The 17,795-nt window shown below is 44.2% G+C and overlaps 2 long non-coding RNA genes across 2 annotated transcripts; both read left to right on the top strand.

The window, feature by feature from the left end:
• Positions 1-1,056: 1,056 nt before the first annotated feature.
• LOC134757710 (uncharacterized) lies at positions 1,057-9,328 on the top strand. The gene is made up of 4 exons (XR_010132092.1): positions 1,057-1,168; positions 2,255-2,770; positions 7,256-7,378; positions 9,229-9,328. It is a non-coding gene; the product is annotated as an uncharacterized lncRNA (long non-coding RNA).
• A 69-nt stretch (positions 9,329-9,397) lies between these two features.
• LOC134757712 (uncharacterized) lies at positions 9,398-16,473 on the top strand. The gene is made up of 3 exons (XR_010132093.1): positions 9,398-9,879; positions 10,724-10,788; positions 16,422-16,473. It is a non-coding gene; the product is annotated as an uncharacterized lncRNA (long non-coding RNA).
• Positions 16,474-17,795: the final 1,322 nt, after the last annotated feature.

Consider the following 17,795-nt stretch of genomic DNA (forward strand, 5'->3'; position numbering starts at 1 on the left):
TTCAAATTCATCATCGCCCTGATACTATTCTATCCTGAAGCCACCTTTATATAGTGATGAAAGAAATTAGCGATTTGTTATTATCCTCTCTCTGTTGGTATACATCAAATGCTCACCTAAAAAGAGCAACAACCAGTGGAAAACATGATGTTTTTATTTGGGTGACTATTTACTTGTAACCTACTAGCAAACTATAAAATTGTATGATATGCAGAATTTTAACTGAATTGCTTTAAGTGAACATTTAAACATGATAAACAATATTGATGGTATTTATGTTAATGTACTTAAAATGAACATTTTTCTTCATTATGAGTAATATAACCTACTCCTCAATGAAAACCTAGCACTAAATTTGCTAATGAATTCAATAACATTTCCATAATATTTTTAGTTACATGCTTAAGGTTCTCTTAGTGTTTCTCCCACTTTTTAATAGCTTATGCCTTTTTCACCTTTGGTTTATTTTGGTTCATTTTAAAGCAAAAACCTCACAACATGTGACATCTGGAAACACTGTAACCTAGTGGTAAGACCATAGGCCCTGGGGACACAGGCTGGCCACGTCTCTTCTCCTGTCTGAGCTTTAGTATCCTCTTTTGTGGTCATGAGAACTGAAGATCTGTCCCGAAGATTTGATAAGATAGTAAAGTGCTTCACATAATACCAGACATATACACAGTAAATGCTTCCTCCTTATATTTTTATTGATTGATTGATTGAGACAGAATCTTGCTCTCTTGCCCAGGCTGGAATGCAGTGGCGTGATAATGGTTTCTGCAACCTCCACCTCCTGGGTTCAGGCAATTCTCCTGCCTCAGCCTCCCGAGTAGCTGGGATTACAGTTGCCTGCCACCATGCCCAGCTAATTATTGTACTTTTAGTACAGACGTGGTTTTACCATGTTGGCCAGGCTGGTCTTGAACTCCTGACCTCATGATCTACCTGCCTCGGCCTCCCAAACTGCTGGGATTACAGGTGTGAACCACTGTGCCCAGCCTGTCTTTTCTCTTCACACCCGCAGTTCATGATGAAATATTAAATATGCACTAGTGGATATTACTTTGTTGAATATTGTCTAGTGAATATTAAGTATTCTCACCTTTCAGACATGAACTTATGAATTCAACAGGTGAAGATTTACAACTTGATAAATCAGCTTTGTGAGGTACGTCTTCAGTCTTAAGTCAGATTAGAAGATTATGTGAGGTAATTAACACTTAACATTGATTTAATGGTAGCTTCCACATGAAATAGTATGCCTCTAAGTATTAATTATGTCCTAGGACAGGAGAATTCATGTTGTCAAAATTCTCATACTCTCTAGAACAATAAACATTTTCTTTTTATTAGTAAATATTGCATTTATGGGTAGACAAAACTGAACGAACAATATTTGTTCTACTTTTGAGATGCAAGATTCATCTGGCATAATGCATTGAACAGGTTATTATTGAAGTCTACACCAGTCAACTGAATAAGCATTCATCAAATGTCCATGATATGCAGGACATAAGTTTTCTTTTAGAGTATGGAACCATGCATATTATCTTTTAATTAGATGATTTAGTTAGATATGTTTTTAAAGAACTAGAAACATAATTGATTTTCTTGTTTTGGCTCTGGAGTGGAGTGGGGACGAAACAGAATGGATTCACACTGTTTAGATTTACTAAAATGGAAGGATTGCAGCAGGATCATATCCCTAGTCTCCCCATAGCAAATGTCACCTGCTAGCTGTTTTTTTTTTTTTTTTTTGGAGGTCGAAGTTTTGTTCTGTCGCCCACGCTGGAGTGCAGTGGTATGATCTCAGCTCATGGCAAGCTCACCTCCTGGGTTCAAGCAATTCTCCCTGCCTCAGCCTCCTAAGTAGCTGGGATTACAGGCCTCTGCCACCACGCCTGCCTAGTTTTTGTATTTGTAGTAGAGTTGGGGTTTCACCATGTTGGCCAGGCTGGCCTTGAACTCCTGACTTCAGGAGATTCACCCGCCTCAGCCTCCCAAAGTGCTTGGGATTATGGGTGTGTCACTGCCCTTGGATTTAATGGGATATTTCACTACAGACTTTGGTAAACAGAATATTAGCATTTTTGGTGTTCTTTTTATTTTACTCATACTATTTTTCTTTGGACTCAATCACAATAACAGAATTAAAGATCAAAGTGTAAAAGTTAAAGACCAGTACAGATTCAATAATTATTCTTTTCTACATACTGTGTTTAAATGATATCCCTTTTTCTTTTTGTTCTTATAGCTCGAGCTGTAAAAGCCAAAGGTCTGGTGATGATCCCATACCCTTTTTTCCAGTCTCATGTTGAAGATTTTTATGTAGAAGGCCTTCCCAAAGGAATTTTTTTTTGAGATGGAGTTTTCACTCTTATCGCCCAGGCTGGGGTGCAATGGCGCAACCTTGCTGGTCACTGCAACCTCTGCCTCCTGGGTTCAAGAAATTCTCCTGCCTTAGCCTCCCAAGTCGCTGGGATTACAGGTGCCCACCACCACACCAGGCTAATTTTTGTATTTTTAGTGGAGATGGGGTTTCACCATGTTGGCCGGGCCAGTCTCGAACTCCTGACGTCAAGTGATCTTCCCGCCTCGACTCCTGACATCAAGTGATCTTCCCGCCTCGGCCTTCCAGAGTGCTGAGATTACAGACGTGAACCCATGCCTGGTCAGGAATTTTGTTTTTTAGGAAGGCTTTCTACTAATGGAATTCCTGGCCTTGAGAGGATGTTACTTTCGAAGGAAAGGATTTTTTTGTTATTAAAAGGTAAGATTCCTGGATTCTTATTGGACTGTTATCTCTGTTATGAGTAATCCATCTTCAGTCATTCACCACTAGGGTTGTATTTAATTAAGTCTGAGTTATTTTATGGTAGTTTTGTTTTGTTTTGTTTTGTTTTGTTTTTACCGAATTTCATTCTCATTGCCGTGGCTTGAGGGCAATGACGTGATCTCAGGTCACCACATTCTCTGCCTTCCAGGTTCAAGCAATTCTCCTGCCTCAGCCTCCTTAGTAGCTGGATTTACAGGCATGCGCCACCATGCCTGGCTAATTTTTTGTATTTTTAGTAGAGATGGTGTTTCACCATGTTGACCAGGCTGGTCTAGAACTCCTGACCTTGGGTGATCCACCTGCCTTGGCCTCCCAAAGTGCTGGGATTACAGGCATGAGCCACTGCGCCCAGCCTGAGCCTGCTTCTTTCTCTTTTTCTTTTTTTTTCATTAGCAGCTTAAAATTGGTGCCTTATTCAGACACAAGCAAAAGGACATTAGCCCAGCTTTGGAAATAGGTGAGAGCCCATCTATGATTTTCCTAGTTTCTCCTCCCCCTTTGCTTTTTGCTTTCTTGTTAGTATATTAATTGTTTTCACTCTCTGAATCTTTTTTCTCCATTTCTTTGGCAGACATTTTTACTTGTCTTGGAAGAGTAGGTGAAGAGCTGTTTTTAGGACTCTTTGAAAGGGTACAGTATGGGTGACAGTCTTGGCTAATGGTAACATCCAGGGAGCTGGGGTCAGCGTGAGCTGGAATCAGTTCAAATTAGCAAAGCACTGGCACTCAGTGGCAGGAATACAAGTGACTGCAAAGTGTTAAACACATCTGGAAAGGGATACTGACATCATCCTCAGAATCTGTGGGGAGTTCACATAGCCAGTTAAGACCCATTCCTCTTTGACCCTATAAAGATTCTTTAAAGAATAATACCCTTAGTGGTTTTCTAGCCAGCTTGCCTGCTCATTTATCTTTGAGGACGACATGCCTTGTGGAGCTCCACAGGCCCCAGAGGGGTATGGATTCTGCATTTAAAAGTGCTGAAGCTGAGAGACTGGGTCTTGGTGGACCCCGAGAGTTCTGTTTCTCCTCTACTCATTGTTCCTTTTTTCCCCAACAGCTGGCATTGCTGTTTAAATGGGTTGTTCTTTGCTGTTTGAAGTTGTTTCATAGTGGTGTGTCAGGATTTGGGTTTTCTTAATACTTTCCAAGCTGGTGACTTGAGTGGTGGTTAGGGAGGAAATGTTTTAGGGCTGTTCTGGAGCTATTGAGTTCAGGTGTCTAGATACTCCCAGCTTGTCTGTTGAGGAGAATGCTGTTCTCATTGTGCTGCCTTTGGTGGTGCTGTGTGTGGCTCTTTAGATGTGGGTGGAGGTGAGCTGGGGGAGTTAATGAGATCTTTTTTAGGTGCTTTTGATAAAGTAGCCTGCCCTACAGGATTCACTGTGACTTTTTTCCTTAACCTATGCATTTCTCTCTGCTAGCTTTTGCTGTCTTTCTCATGCCTTTGATTTTCCCAGCTCCTCTTAGTTGAATTAACCTAAGTGCTCTGCTATGGTTTAAATGTATCCCCCAAAGTTTATGTGCTGGAAACTCAATCCTCAATGCAACAGTTGGGATGTGGGGCCTAATAAAATAGCCTTCATGAATGAGTTAATGTTGTTATTGTGGTAATAGATTAGTAATCACAGAGTGGGCTTATTATAAAACAGAGTTCAGCCCCTTTGGCCCTCTTGCTTTCTTGCACTCTCTTTTCCTTCTGCCTTCTGTAGTGGGATGATGCAGCAAGAAGACCCTTACCAGATGCAGGCCCCTCAACCTTGGACTTCCTAACATCCAGAACTGTTAAGAAATAAAATTTATTCCTTTCCTTTCCTTTTCTTCCTCCTTTCCCTTCTCTTCCCTTTTCTTCCCTTCCCCTCCCTCCCTCTCTCTCTCCCTCCCTCCCTCCTTCCCTCCCTTCCTCCTTCCCTCTTTCTCTCTTTCCCTTCCTTCCTTTCCTTCTTTCCCTTCCTTCCTTTCCTTCCCTCCTTCCCTCCTTCCTTCCTTTTTTCTTTCCTTCCTTTTTTCCTTTTTATAAATTATGCAGTCTGTGGTATTCTTTTATAGAAGCATGAAATGGACAAAGACTCCATTTTCAAGAGCAAGCACTTTTGTAGTTTCTGAGCGAATTATGACTGCAAAGGAAGTTCTATAGGTAGCCTCAGATCCACTACCTAGGAAGCATGCTACCAAGCAGACCTAGGATCTAGGATTTGATCGAGTGCTGGGCAACATGATACCTCTGCAATTTAGCACTTCCCTATATACCTCCAGTTGGCTCAGCCCATTAGGGCTAAAACTACCCCTCATATCCTGGTGTGTCTTGTAGGCAGAAGCCTTGCCTAAACCCTAAGCTGCTTGGCTCATATTCTGTCTTGTGGTTTTTTTGTAGGGGGTTCAAATATACACAAAAGAAATATGTTGAACCTCCATGCACCCAACCCTCAGATTAAGCAGTTACCTCCATTTTTCCAGATTTGTTTCGTCTGCTTCAATCTCCCTAAAAATTTATGTTTGTACAGGAAAGACTGAATAAATAGCTAATTCTCCACCCTACCTCTCATCTTAAGTCACTTTTCAGAGTAGTAAGTTAGTGACCTAGTAACCTTCCCTCTAATGACCAGTAGTTTTTTTTTCTGAATACCATTATGAACTCATAGATTATTGTTTGCATTTGATGTATTTCAGGCCATTGCAGTCTTTATTGTTCTGGATGCTTACATTGTCTCATCTAGGTTAATAATTATCTCTTCAAGTTGACTTTCATGTCTTTTTGACGTGATCCTGTTGGACTTTGATGGCTTCCTTGCTTTCTGGCAAAAAAGATGTTCCAGGATCAATATACTGCACCATACATGGAGTCAGCCATTTCTCTAGGGAACCTTGATTCCTTTTAGTAGAGAACAGAGTTTGAGATCTTGGACTGAATGACTTTTGTGAACCTCCTCTCCTGAGACTACAGGCTGCATCCCTGCATATAGCCCATTTGGAGCTCTTGCTGGGCACCAACAGATCTCCTAAAACTGCTATATAGTTCTGCCTCACTCTTACAAAGATTCATCTCTTGAGAGTTTTGTGCTCTACCCCCAGATGTGGTCTTTCTGGTTCCGAAGCTTTTGCTTCAGTCACCCTGAATTTTGCCAGCCCTATGCATGCTATACCTTGGATTGCCAACTTGCCCTCACTGAAGCCAGTTTCTCTGGTTAGAATAGTTGCCCAAACCCATGCCTAATACTCTAGTAAACAAGGTTCTACCTAAGTTCATCAGCCTCCATAAGTTCTGGAATTACAGGCTGCCACCATGCCCGGCCTTCACCAACATTTGCCATTATCCGTTTTTATTTCTTCCTTTATACCTTAAAGCAGTATAGGAACAAATGTCTTCAATTATAGGAAACAGTATAATCCCAGGGCATTGGGAGGCTAAGACAGGAAGATGTCTAGATGCCAGGAGTTTTTTTGTTGTTGTTGTTGTTTTGTTTTTGTTATTGTTGTTGTTGTTTTTGACAGAGTCTTGCTCTGTCACCCAGGGTGGAGTGCAGTGATGGGGTCCACTGCAACCTCCACCTCCCAGGTTCAAGTGATTCTCCTGCCTCAGCCTCCTGAGTAGGTGAGACTACAGGTACATGCCACTACTGCCCAGCTAATTTTTGTATTTTTGATAGAGTCAGAGTTTCACCATGTTGGCCAGGCTGGTCTCGAACTCCAGACTTCAGGTGATTTGCCTGCCTTAGCTTCCCAAAGTGCTGGGATTACCAGCATGAGCCACCATGCCCAGCCTGATGCCAGGAGTTTTAGACTAGCCTGGGCAACATAGCAAGACCTTGTCTCTACAGAATATTTAAAAATTAGCCAAATGTGGTGGTGCCTGTGTATAGTCTCTCTCCCTCTCTCTCTTTTTTTTTTCTTTCTAACTTTTTGTGACATGGTCTGGCTCTGTCACCCAGGCTGAAGTGCAGTGGTGTGATCATGGCTCACTGCAGCCTGAAACTCCTGGGATCAAGTGATCAATCCTCCCACCTCATCCTACCAAGTAGTAGGGACCACAGGTGTATGCCACCCAGGTCTTGCTATGTTGTCCAGGCTGGTCTTGAGCTCCTGGCCTCAAGCAATCCTCTCACCTTGGCCCCCCACAGTGCAAGGATTACAGGTATGAGCCACCATGCCTGGCCCCTACCCTGCCTACTGAGAACCAAAAGAAGGACCCAAATTCTCCTTAGCTCAACTCGAGCCATTTCCTGATTGCTTCATCAGCAAGGAGCTGGTTATTGGGCTGTCCAGGCCTCCCAAGCAGCACAGAAATGAGGTGAAGGAGTTTTCCTGTTGCTCCACTCTGTAAGGAGTTGGAGGGTGATGTTTACTCGTTTGCAGAGAGAGATGCCTTGTAGGCACCTCAGGATGGAGAGGACCCTGATTCCAATGTCCTTTTTTTCTTCAGAAACAGGACCTTGCCCTGTCACTCAGGATGGAGTTCAGTGCTCCTATCATGGCTCATTATAGCCTCAAACTCCCAGGCTCAAGCAATCCTACCATGTCAGCCTTCCCGTAGCTGGGACTACAGGTAAGCATCGTGACACTCAGTGAATTTTGTTTTTATTTTGTTGCAGAGATGGGACCTCAGTATGTTGCCACAGCTGACCTTGAACTCCTGCACTCAAGGGATTTTCCTGCCCTGGCCTCCCAAAGTACTGGTATTACAGGCATGAGCCATTGTGCCCACCGTCTCTGGTTCTTAACCTTCTGCCTCCCTCTTCCAGTTTTAAAGAATGCTTGTAATTACATGGGCTCTCCTAGATACTCCAGGATAATCTTGTTTTAAGGTCAGCTGATGAGCAACATTAATTTTATCTGCACTCTTAATTCTCCCTTCCTATGTAATTGTGCTGTGTAACATAGGACATGAGCAATTGGTGGTGGTGGGGGTTATTACTTTGGCCACCACAGTAACTATTTTATGCCAGGTACTCAGCTAAGCACTGGTGAATTAAGCATGAATAACACACACTCCCTAATCTCCATCCATTCATGGGAGGAGCACTTCACCTGCCATGCTCCTGAGAATCTCGGGAGTCAAAGAAGTCTTCTATGAGGAGGTGATGCCAAAGCGGACAAGTGACAGAGGAGTCGAAGCTAGCTAGGAAGAGAGTAGAGGTTTAAGGGGAAGCATATTATAAGCAGAGGATATTACCCACTTCAGAGACTCCCAGAGGAGAAAGAGTGTGTGTTCAAGGGGCAGATGAGGCTCAGCTGGACTCCATAGCAGATGAAATGGAGAGGGGCAAGCAGTGAGGCTGCCTTGCAAGGCAGGGCAGAGCAGGGGCTGTTAAGGAGTTTGGACTTAATCCCTGAGGCAAGGAGAAGTGATGTAAATGGGGGAGTAACATGATGAGATTCATGGATTAGAGACATGGCTCAGGCTGCTATAGAGAAGGCACCAGGGAGAGCAGATGGCTCAATGGGTGTGCAGGAGACCTCTCCCTGAGTTTAGGGAGAGGTTTTTAAAACAGAAGAAGTTTGAGTAATTTAAATGATGATGGGAAGGAGCTAAAAGTGGGGGATAGGTTAAAGATACAGGAGAGTGGGAGGAAGAACCGACAAGTGAGGTTCCAGAGAGGGCAGGAGAAGAGGAGATTCCCATAGGGGGATTAACACTTTCTTTTCTTTTTTCTTTCTAAGACAGGGTCTCACTCTGTCGCCCAGGCTGGAGTGCAGTGGCACAATCTTGGCTCACTGTAGTGTAGACTTCCCAGGCTCAAGGGATTTCTCCCACCCCAGACTCCCAGGTAGCTGGAACTACGGGTGTGCACCACCACCACACCTGGCTAATGTCTCTTTTTTTTGGCAGACACAGAGTCTCACTATTTAGCACTGATTGGTCTCCAACTCCTGGCCTCAAGTGATCCTCCTGCCTAGGCTTCCCAAATTGCTGGGATTACAGGCATGAGCCACAATGCCTGGCCTCTGCTAGTTCCGTATTCTCTAGAGTTGTCTTTACTTTGTGCTAGTGTGTCCCTCATTGTGCTGATCCTCTGTAAAAATTAATCTTTTTTTTTTTTTTTTTGAGATGGAGTTTCACTCTTGCTGCCCAGGCTGGAGTGCAATGGCGCTATCTCGGCTCAGCGCAACCTCCACCTGCTGGGTTCAAGCGATTCTCCTGCCTCAGCCTCCCGAGTAGTTGGGATTACAGGCATGTGCCACCATGCCCAGCTAATTTTGTGTTTTTAGTAGAGATGGGGTTTCTCTATGCTGGTCAGGCTGGTCTCGAACTCCTGACCTCAGGTGATCTGTCTGCCTTGGCCTCCCAAAGTGCTGGGATTACAGGCATGAGCCATTTTGCCTGGCCAAAATTAATACTTTTTATATTAAATTTACATATATACATATATATACGTTTTTTCTTTTTGATACCAGGTCTCACACTGTCACCCAGGCTGGAGTACAGTGGCATAACCTCTGCTCACTGCAGCCTCCACCTGCCAGGCTCAAGCAATTCTCCTGCCTCAGCCTCCCAAGTAGCTGGGATTACAGGTAAGTGCCACCACACCCAGCTGATTTTTGTGTTTTTTGTAGAGATGAGGTTTCGCCGTGTTTCCCAGACTGTTCTCAAACTCCTGAGCTCAAAGCAGTCCACCCACCTTGGCCTCCCAGAGTGCTGGGATTACAGGTGTGAGCCATCTTGCTCATTCTAGTTTAAACTTTTGAGTGGTTTGTGTCTCCTGATTGGACTCCTACAAATACAGAATTGATGCTAGGAAGGGTACCAGGAGATAGACGCACACAGATGGGATTTGGGAATAGGTTTGGTTATCCAAGGAGCAGTGCTGAGCTCCTTGCTAATGGGATATGGGATGCTGGTGATTTCCAGGAAGTGAGCTCACAATGACTCAAGCTGCCACATACTGTTGATTGTGAAATGCCAGTTGAAGTATATGTCCTGCGAGCTTAGGGGTGCTACAAGTTGACCACTGCAGCAGTAAAGATGACTCTGAAGAATGGCGTGGGGTGGATCCTTTCAAATGCACTTGAGCAGCGGTCTCCAACCACAGGGCCACAGAGCTGGAGGTGAGCAGCAGGCGAGTGAAGGGAAACTTCATCTGTATTTCTAGCCCCTCCCATCGCTTGCATGACCACCTGAGCTCCATGTCCTGTCAGATCAGCAGCAGCATTAGATTCTCATAGGAGCACAAACTCTGTTGTGAAGTGTGCATGTGAGGGATCTAGGTTGTGTACTCCTTATGAGAATCTAATGCCTGATATTCTGTTACTGTCTCCCATCACCCCAGATGGACAGTCTAGTTGCAGGAAAACAAGCTCAGAGATCCCACTGAGTCTACGTTATAGTGAGTTGTAGAATCATTTCATTATATATTACTATGTAGTAATAATAGAAATAAAGTGCACAATATATGTAATGCACTTGAATCATCCTGAAATTATTCCCTCACTCCCAGTCTGTGGAAAAATTGTCTTCCACACATTCACTCTGTTTTTTGGTAGAGGCAGGGTCTTAATATATTGTCCAGGCTGATCTCAAACTCCTGGCCTCAAGTAATATACCTCTCTCAGCCTCCCAAAGTGCTGAGATTACAGGCATAAGCCACCACCCTCAACCAAGACTTTCTTAAACCAAATAAAAATTAAGTGAGATTACTTGAGCCCAGGTGGTCAAGGCTGCAGTGAGCCTGATTGCACCACTGCACTCCAGCCTAGGTGACAGAATGAGACTGTCTCAAAAAATAAAATAAAATACAAATTAACCCTTTATGACATTCCCAGTAACTTCCTAAGTGTTCCCCAGAAGTCTTTGAATTCTGTTTAATTTTCACATAACATTTAAGACATTTAAGAATTTATGTCTGTCTGTGTCATCCGTTTACGTCAAAAGATGTCTTTTTGTCACTTCCAGCTGGATCTACCATGAAGGACTTCTGAATCCAGGAAGAGAGACTGACTGGGCAACATGTTATTCAGGTACAAAAAGATTTGGACTGTAACTTAAAAATGATCAAATAATAGTGCATGCATCAAGTGCAATGGGAAGCTCTTCTGGAGAGTGAGAGAAGCTTCCAGTTAAGGTGACATTGAAGCCAAGTCCTGAAAGATGAGGAAGAGTTGTATGAGAGTGGGGAGGGAAGGGGGAGGTGGAGGGATGGGGAATGGGCCGGGATGGGATAGCGCAAACTGCCCGGGAAGGGAAACCAGCACTGTACAGACCTGAACGACGAAGATGGCGTATTTTGTTCAGGGAATGGTGAATTAAGTGTGGCAGGAATGCTTTGTAGACACAGTAATTTGCTTGTATGGAATTTTGCCTGAGAGACCTCATTGCAGTTTCTGATTTTTTGATGTCTTCATCCATCACTGTCCTTGTCAAATAGTTTGGAACAGGTATAATGATCACAATAACCCCAAGCATAATATTTCGTTAATTCTCACAGAATCACATGTAGGTGCCACAGTTATCTCCATTTTATGAATGGAGTGATGAAGCCTTAGGAATAATGAATGATTTGTGCAGGCTCACCTGGATATTAAGACTGAGTCAAATGTTGGGTCTGGTCTGACTTTAATGTTTGCTTTGTTCATGAGCACCACATATTGCCTCTCCTATGCAGTTAAGCAGGTAGGTGACAGAAAAGCCCATGTTTGTCTCTACTCACACACTTCTGACTGAATGTATGTATGGAGTTTCTACACCAAATTCTTCAGTGCTCTGGATATTAACTGGGTATCCCATGACTTTATTCTGACACTACCTGGAGTTAGCACAGACCCCACAAGTTAGGGGCTCAGTCCCACGAGGCCATCCTCACTTCAGATGCCAATGGCAAGTCCTAAGTTGTCACCATACTTTTGACCAACCTGTTACCAATCGGGGGTTCCCATAACTGTCTTCTTGGGTTTAATAATTTGCTAGAACAGTTTACAGAACTCAGAAAAACAGTTTATTTTCTTTTTTTCTGAGAGAGAGGGTCTTATTTTGTTGCCCAGGCTGGTGTGCAATGGTGCAGTCATAGCTCATTGCAGCCTTGATTGTCTGGGCTCCAGTGGTTCTCCCACCTCAGCCTCCCTAGTAGCTGAGACTACATGCCTGCACCACCACATCTGGCTAGTTTCTTTTATTTTTTGTATAGATGGGGTCTTGTTGTGTTGGCCAGGCTGGCCACAAATTCCTGGTCTCAAGTGATCCTCCCACCTCAGCCTCTGAAAGTGCTGGGATTACAGATGTGAGCCACCACATCTGGCCAGTTCATTTCCTATTACTGGTTCATTGTGAAGGATACATCTCAGAAACAGTCAATGAAAGAGACGTGCATGCTGGATGCAGTGGCTCATGCCTGTAATCTCAGCACTTTGGGAGGCCAAGGTGGGAGGATCGCTTAAACTCAGGAGTTTGAGACCAGCCTGGGCAACATGGTGAAAGCCTGTCTCTATAAAAAATTAAAAAATAATAATAATAACCGGTGTGGTGTTGTGCACCTAGAGTTCCAACTACTAGGGAAGCTGAGATGAGAGGATACCTTGAGCTGGGGACTGGGGAGGCTTAGGTTACAGTAAGCTGAGATTGTGCCACTGCACTCTAGCTTGGACAAAAGAGCCTGATCCTGTCTCAAAAAAAAGAAAGATACCCAGGGCAAATTAAGTTCGGAGGGGCACAGAGCTCCCATGCCCTCTGTTGAACATGCGACCCTCCCAGCATCTCCTGTGTCCAGCAACCCTGAAAGCTCTGCAAACCCCGTTCAGGGTGTTTATGGAGGCTTTATTATGCAAGCATGATTGATAAAATCTTTGGCTGTTGGTGATTAAGTCGGTCTCCAGCCCCTCTTCCTCCTGGAGTTCAGTGCATGAGGCTGAAAGTTCCAAGCCTCTTACCATGTGGTTGCGTGGTAATCAGCCCTCCTCTTGAAGAAATTTAGGAGCTTGCAGTCACCCAGTCATCTCAACAACATCCCCAAATGCATTCTTACCATGCTGGAGATCCCAAAGTTCTTAGAGGCTCTTGTGTTAGAAACCTGGGACCAAGACCAAATATTAAAACAAAAGATGTTTCTGTCACATCTATCACTGAGGTCTTTGTAAGAGCTTTAGAAGCTCTGTGCCAGGAACCAGGGACAGAGATTAAATATATATTTCTTTTCTTTTTTTTGAGACAGCATCTCCTGTGTCATCCAGGCTGGAGTGCACTGATGTGATCATAGCTCACTATAGCTTTGGCCTCCTGAGATCAGGCAATCCTCCCATCTCAACCTCCCAAGTAGCTAGGACTACACATGCATGTCACCCATGCCCAGCTCATTTTTGTAGAGTCAGAGTTTTGCCATGGTGGCCAGGTTGGCCGTGTTGGCCAGATGGGGTCTTCTTTTGTTGCCCAGGCTGGCCACAAATTCCTGGGCTCAAGTGATCCTCCCACCTCGTCCTTGTAGAGATGAGATTGAGTTATGTTGTCCAGGCTGATCTCAAACTCCTGGGCTAAATCGATTGTCTCACCTCAGCCTCTCAAGCTGGGACTACAGGCGCATACCACCATGTCAGGCTAATATTTATTTTTATTTTTTTCTAGAGGGGGTGGTCTCACTGTTTTTCGTGCTAGTTTCAAACTTCGGGCCTCAAGTGTTCCTCCTGCCTTGACCTCCCAAAGTGTTGGGATTCTGGGTGGGAGCCACCATGCCCAGCAATCACAAGGGTCTTTATAAAAAAAAGAGAGTAGGAGACTCAGAATTGGAGCAGGAGATGTGGTGATGAAAGCAGAGGTAAGAGAGGGAGATTTGAAGGTGCTTCACCTCTGGCTTTGAAGATGGAGTCAGGGGCCATGATCCAAGGAATGGGGGTGGCTTCTAGAAGCTGGAAAAGCCAAGGGAACATATTAGAGTCTCCAGAAGGAATGCAGCCCTGCTGACACCTTGACTTTAGCCTTAATAGACCTAGTTTGGGTTTCTGGCCCCTAGAACTGTAAGATGGTAGATTTGTGGTGCTTTAAGCCACTAAATGTAGGAAACTGCAAACTATGTTGCAGCAGCAAGAAGAAATGAACATGAAGCCAGGCATGATGGCTCATGCCGGTAATCCCAGCACTTTAGGAATTTAGGCAGGAGGATCACTTGAGGCCAGGAGTTCAAGACCAGTCTGGGCAACATAGTAAGACCTTGTCTCTACAAAAAATGAAAAAATTGGCCAGGCATGGTGGCTCACGCCTGTAATTCCAGCACTTTGGGAGGCTGAAGCGGGCAGATTACCTGAGGTCAGGAGTTTGACACCAGCCTGGCCAACATTGTGAAACCCCGGCTCTACTAAAAATACAAAAATTAGCTGGGCGTGGTGGCACACACCAGTAATCCCAGCTACTTGGAAGGCTGAGGCAGGAGAATCACTTGAATCTGGGAGGTGGAGGTTGCAGTGAGCCGGGATCGCACCGTTGCACTACAGCCTGGGCAAGAAGAGTGAAACTCTGTCTCAAAATAAAATAAAATAAAATAAAATACTAAAAAATTTAGCCAGGCATGGTGGCATGAACCTGGAGTCCCAGGTACTCGGGAGGCTGAGGTGGGAGGATCGCTTGAGCCTGGAAATTTGAGGTTGCAGTGAGCTGCGATTTCGCCACTGCACTCCAGCCTTGATGACAGTGAGATCTTGAAAAAAAGAAAGAAGAAAGTAAAGAAAGAAGAAATGAGCATGGTGGGCATGGGGACAGATGGCAATGTTAAATAGAATGGTCAGGGGTGGCCTCCTAAGTGAAAATTGAGTAAAGATTGGAAGGAGGGGAAGGAGGTGGCCAAGGTGCTGAGGGAAGAGGATTGTAGGCAGAAACAATAGAATAAACTGTCTGAGGTGTGTCTCTGGCTCTGGAAGGAGGCCCATGGAGCAGATGGAGAGAGGAAGAGAATTAGGGGAGGGAGCCAGGGAGTTGCTGGGTGGGGATCAGTACAGATCACATAAGCCCTGGGAGGTTATTGGTGGGGCTTTGGCTTTTACTCTGACTGAGATGGGAGCTGCGGGAGGGTTCTGAGCTGAGAGGCGACATGATCTGTCTCCCGATTTAAAAGCATTCTCTGGCTGCTGAGTTGAGAAAGACTGTGGGAAGATGTGATAGAAGCATGGGGGCCAAGCTTTGGCAACATCCAGGCGGGAGATGATGGTGGTCCTGACCAGGGTCGTGGTGGTGTTGAGAGATGGTCAGAGGGGAGAAGTAGGGGAGGAGGCCAGGGAGTTGCTGGGTGGGGATCTTTAGTAGATGTCGAAGACAATCAACAGGATTTCCTGACAGACTGGATATGGGGTGTGAGAGAAGGCAGCGGTCAAGGTTGAGTTTGATTGTTACTGAAATTATTAAGTAATTTTAAAAAACACTACTGCCTTTCCCAATCCTACCAAGTATGGGATGCTAGATTAAAGAAATCTCTTCAGGCTCATTGCAATGGCTCATGCCTGTAGTCCCAGCTCTTTGGTAAACAGAGGTGCGAGTATCTTTTAAGGGCAGGTATTCAAGACTAGCCTGGACAACACAGCAAGATCTGCTCTTTACAAAAATATTTTTCAAAATTAAATAAATGTAGCTAGGCATGGTGATGTGTACTTGTAGTTTCAGCTACTCAGGAGGCTGAAGTGGGCAGATCTCTTGAGGTCAGTAGTTTGAGGCCAGCTTGGGCAACATAGCAAGAACCCTCACTCTACAAAAAAATTAAAAAAATAACCAGGCATGGTGACACTCAACTGTACTACCAGCTGCTGGGGAGCTGAGGCAGGAAGATGGCTTGAGCCCAGGAGGTCGAGGCTGCAGCGAGCTGTAAATGCACAGCTGCACTCCAGTCTGGGTGACAGAGCAGTACCTGTCTCACAATACAAATAAAAATACAAGTAAAATAATATCTCAAGTCAGAGCCTTTTGGCTCTGCAGCCCTTGAAACCCCTCAGCCATGCAGTGGGGTTTGCATCGCTGGGAATGAGGAGACCCCTGCCCGGTGTTGTTGCCTGGCTAATCAGTGTTTTAAAACATACATTAATCGGGGTGGGCGCGGTGGCTCACACCTGTAATCCCAGCACTTAGGGAGACCCAGGCGGGTGGATCACCTGAGGTCAAGAGTTCAAGACCAGCCTTGCCAACATGGTGAAACTCCTTCTCTACAAAGAAAATACAATAATTAGCTGCACATGGTAGTGGACGCCTGTAATCCCAGCTACTTGGGAGGCTGAGGTAGGAGAATCACTTGAACCTGCGGGGCGGAGGTTGCAATGAGCTGAGATTGAGCCACTTCACTCCAGCCTGGGCAAGAGAACAAGACTTTGTCTCAAAGAAAAAAAAGTATTATATCAACATGTAATGGTTTTATTATTAATATGTAATGAATATTAAATATTTTTAAAATCTTATATCAACATGTAATGGCTTTAATATGTGATGAATAATATTTAAAAATTTGGGTCTTATTTTCTAGTTTTAATATAATTATCTACAGAAAGAAATAGTCTTAGAGATCTTCAATAAAGTTAAAAAAGGTAAAGGGATGTTAGACCCCAAAAGACTGAGAATTTCTAGTTTACAAATATTCAGACTAAGCCACATACAGCTTGCTACTTGAATTACTTTTTTTCTTTGTTTTTTGTTTTAGGAGATGGGGTCTCACCCTGTCACCCAGGCTTGAGTACAGTAGCGCTATCACAGCTCACTGCAGCCTTGAACTCCTGGGCTAAGGGTACTCCAACCTGAGCCTCCTGAGTAGCTAGGACTGTAGGTATACATGACGATACTTGGCTAATTTTTAAATTGTTTTGTAGACATGGGGTCTCACTTTGTTGGCCAGGCTGGTGTCAAACTAATGGCCTCAAGTGACCCTTCCACCCCTGCCTCCCATCCTCGAGGTATGTGCCACCACAAGGGGCACTTGTTCAATTTTCTAAAGAAAAAATTTCTAAAGTAAGGCTGTGGGATGATGGCAGGAAGATAAAAGAAAAACGAAGAATAAGTTAAAATGACTTATTCACACATATTCTTTTGACAGCAAGAAGAACTTTTAGTATATACATTCCTTACAAACAAACAAACGGCAGATAAACAATGTTGTATAGGAACTTCAACACACACTGTACAATATTCCCACTTTGCTGACATAAGTTATGGAAATTTCGTGGTTTCCTTGAGTGTCGCTACCAGTATTTTGCTTCTCTGATGATTTTTATCAACTTCCTCATCTGTTAACTTCTCTCCAAGGTATGTCATGTCACGACATACTGCCGTTGCACGAACACGGCCAGTGTCTTCCTACTAAACATGTAGAATGCTTTCCTAATTTCTCTTTTTACTCTCTGTCTTTGTGTTCTGCATTTTCCTTACTTTTGTTGTCAGAAACTCCAGAAAGTCAATCGTACTAATTTATCACGATTTGCTTTATTTATTTATACTTTGCTTATATGGAATTTTGCCCAACAGACCTCATTACAATTTCTAACCTGTTTTATTTTGTTTTTTTTTCTCTGAGACAGGGTCTCACTCTGTTATCCAAGGCTGGAGTGTAGTAGTGCTATCGCAGCTGACTGCAGCCTCAACCTTCCAGGCTGAAGCGATCCTCCCACCTCAACCTCCCACGTGGCTGAGACTACAGGTGCTTGCCACTATGCCCAACTAATATTTGGAATTTTCGTATACGTGGATTCCAGAGAGGTGACAGCGAAACGTGAGTAAGCATGGATTTTGGTATATGCAGAGATGGGGGCTGGAACTAATTCTGTATACTGAGGGACGGCGACTGTATATGTTTTTACAATTACGCTGTAGGATACATACTGTTGCGTAGCCTTGAAAATAATAATTTTTAATTGAGTGGAATAATAATAATATTGCTAAAAGTAGCAGCTGGCCAGGTGTGGTGGCTCACACTGGTAATCACAACACTTTGGGAGGCTGAGGCAGGAGGATGGCTTGAGGCCAAGAGTTTGCGATAGGCCTTGGAAACAAAGGGGGAGTCACCATCCCTACAGAAAAATAC

Source organism: Gorilla gorilla, chromosome 20 (genome assembly GCF_029281585.2).
Source record: "Gorilla gorilla gorilla isolate KB3781 chromosome 20, NHGRI_mGorGor1-v2.1_pri, whole genome shotgun sequence".
In the NCBI taxonomy this organism is placed as follows: Eukaryota; Metazoa; Chordata; class Mammalia; order Primates; family Hominidae; genus Gorilla; species Gorilla gorilla.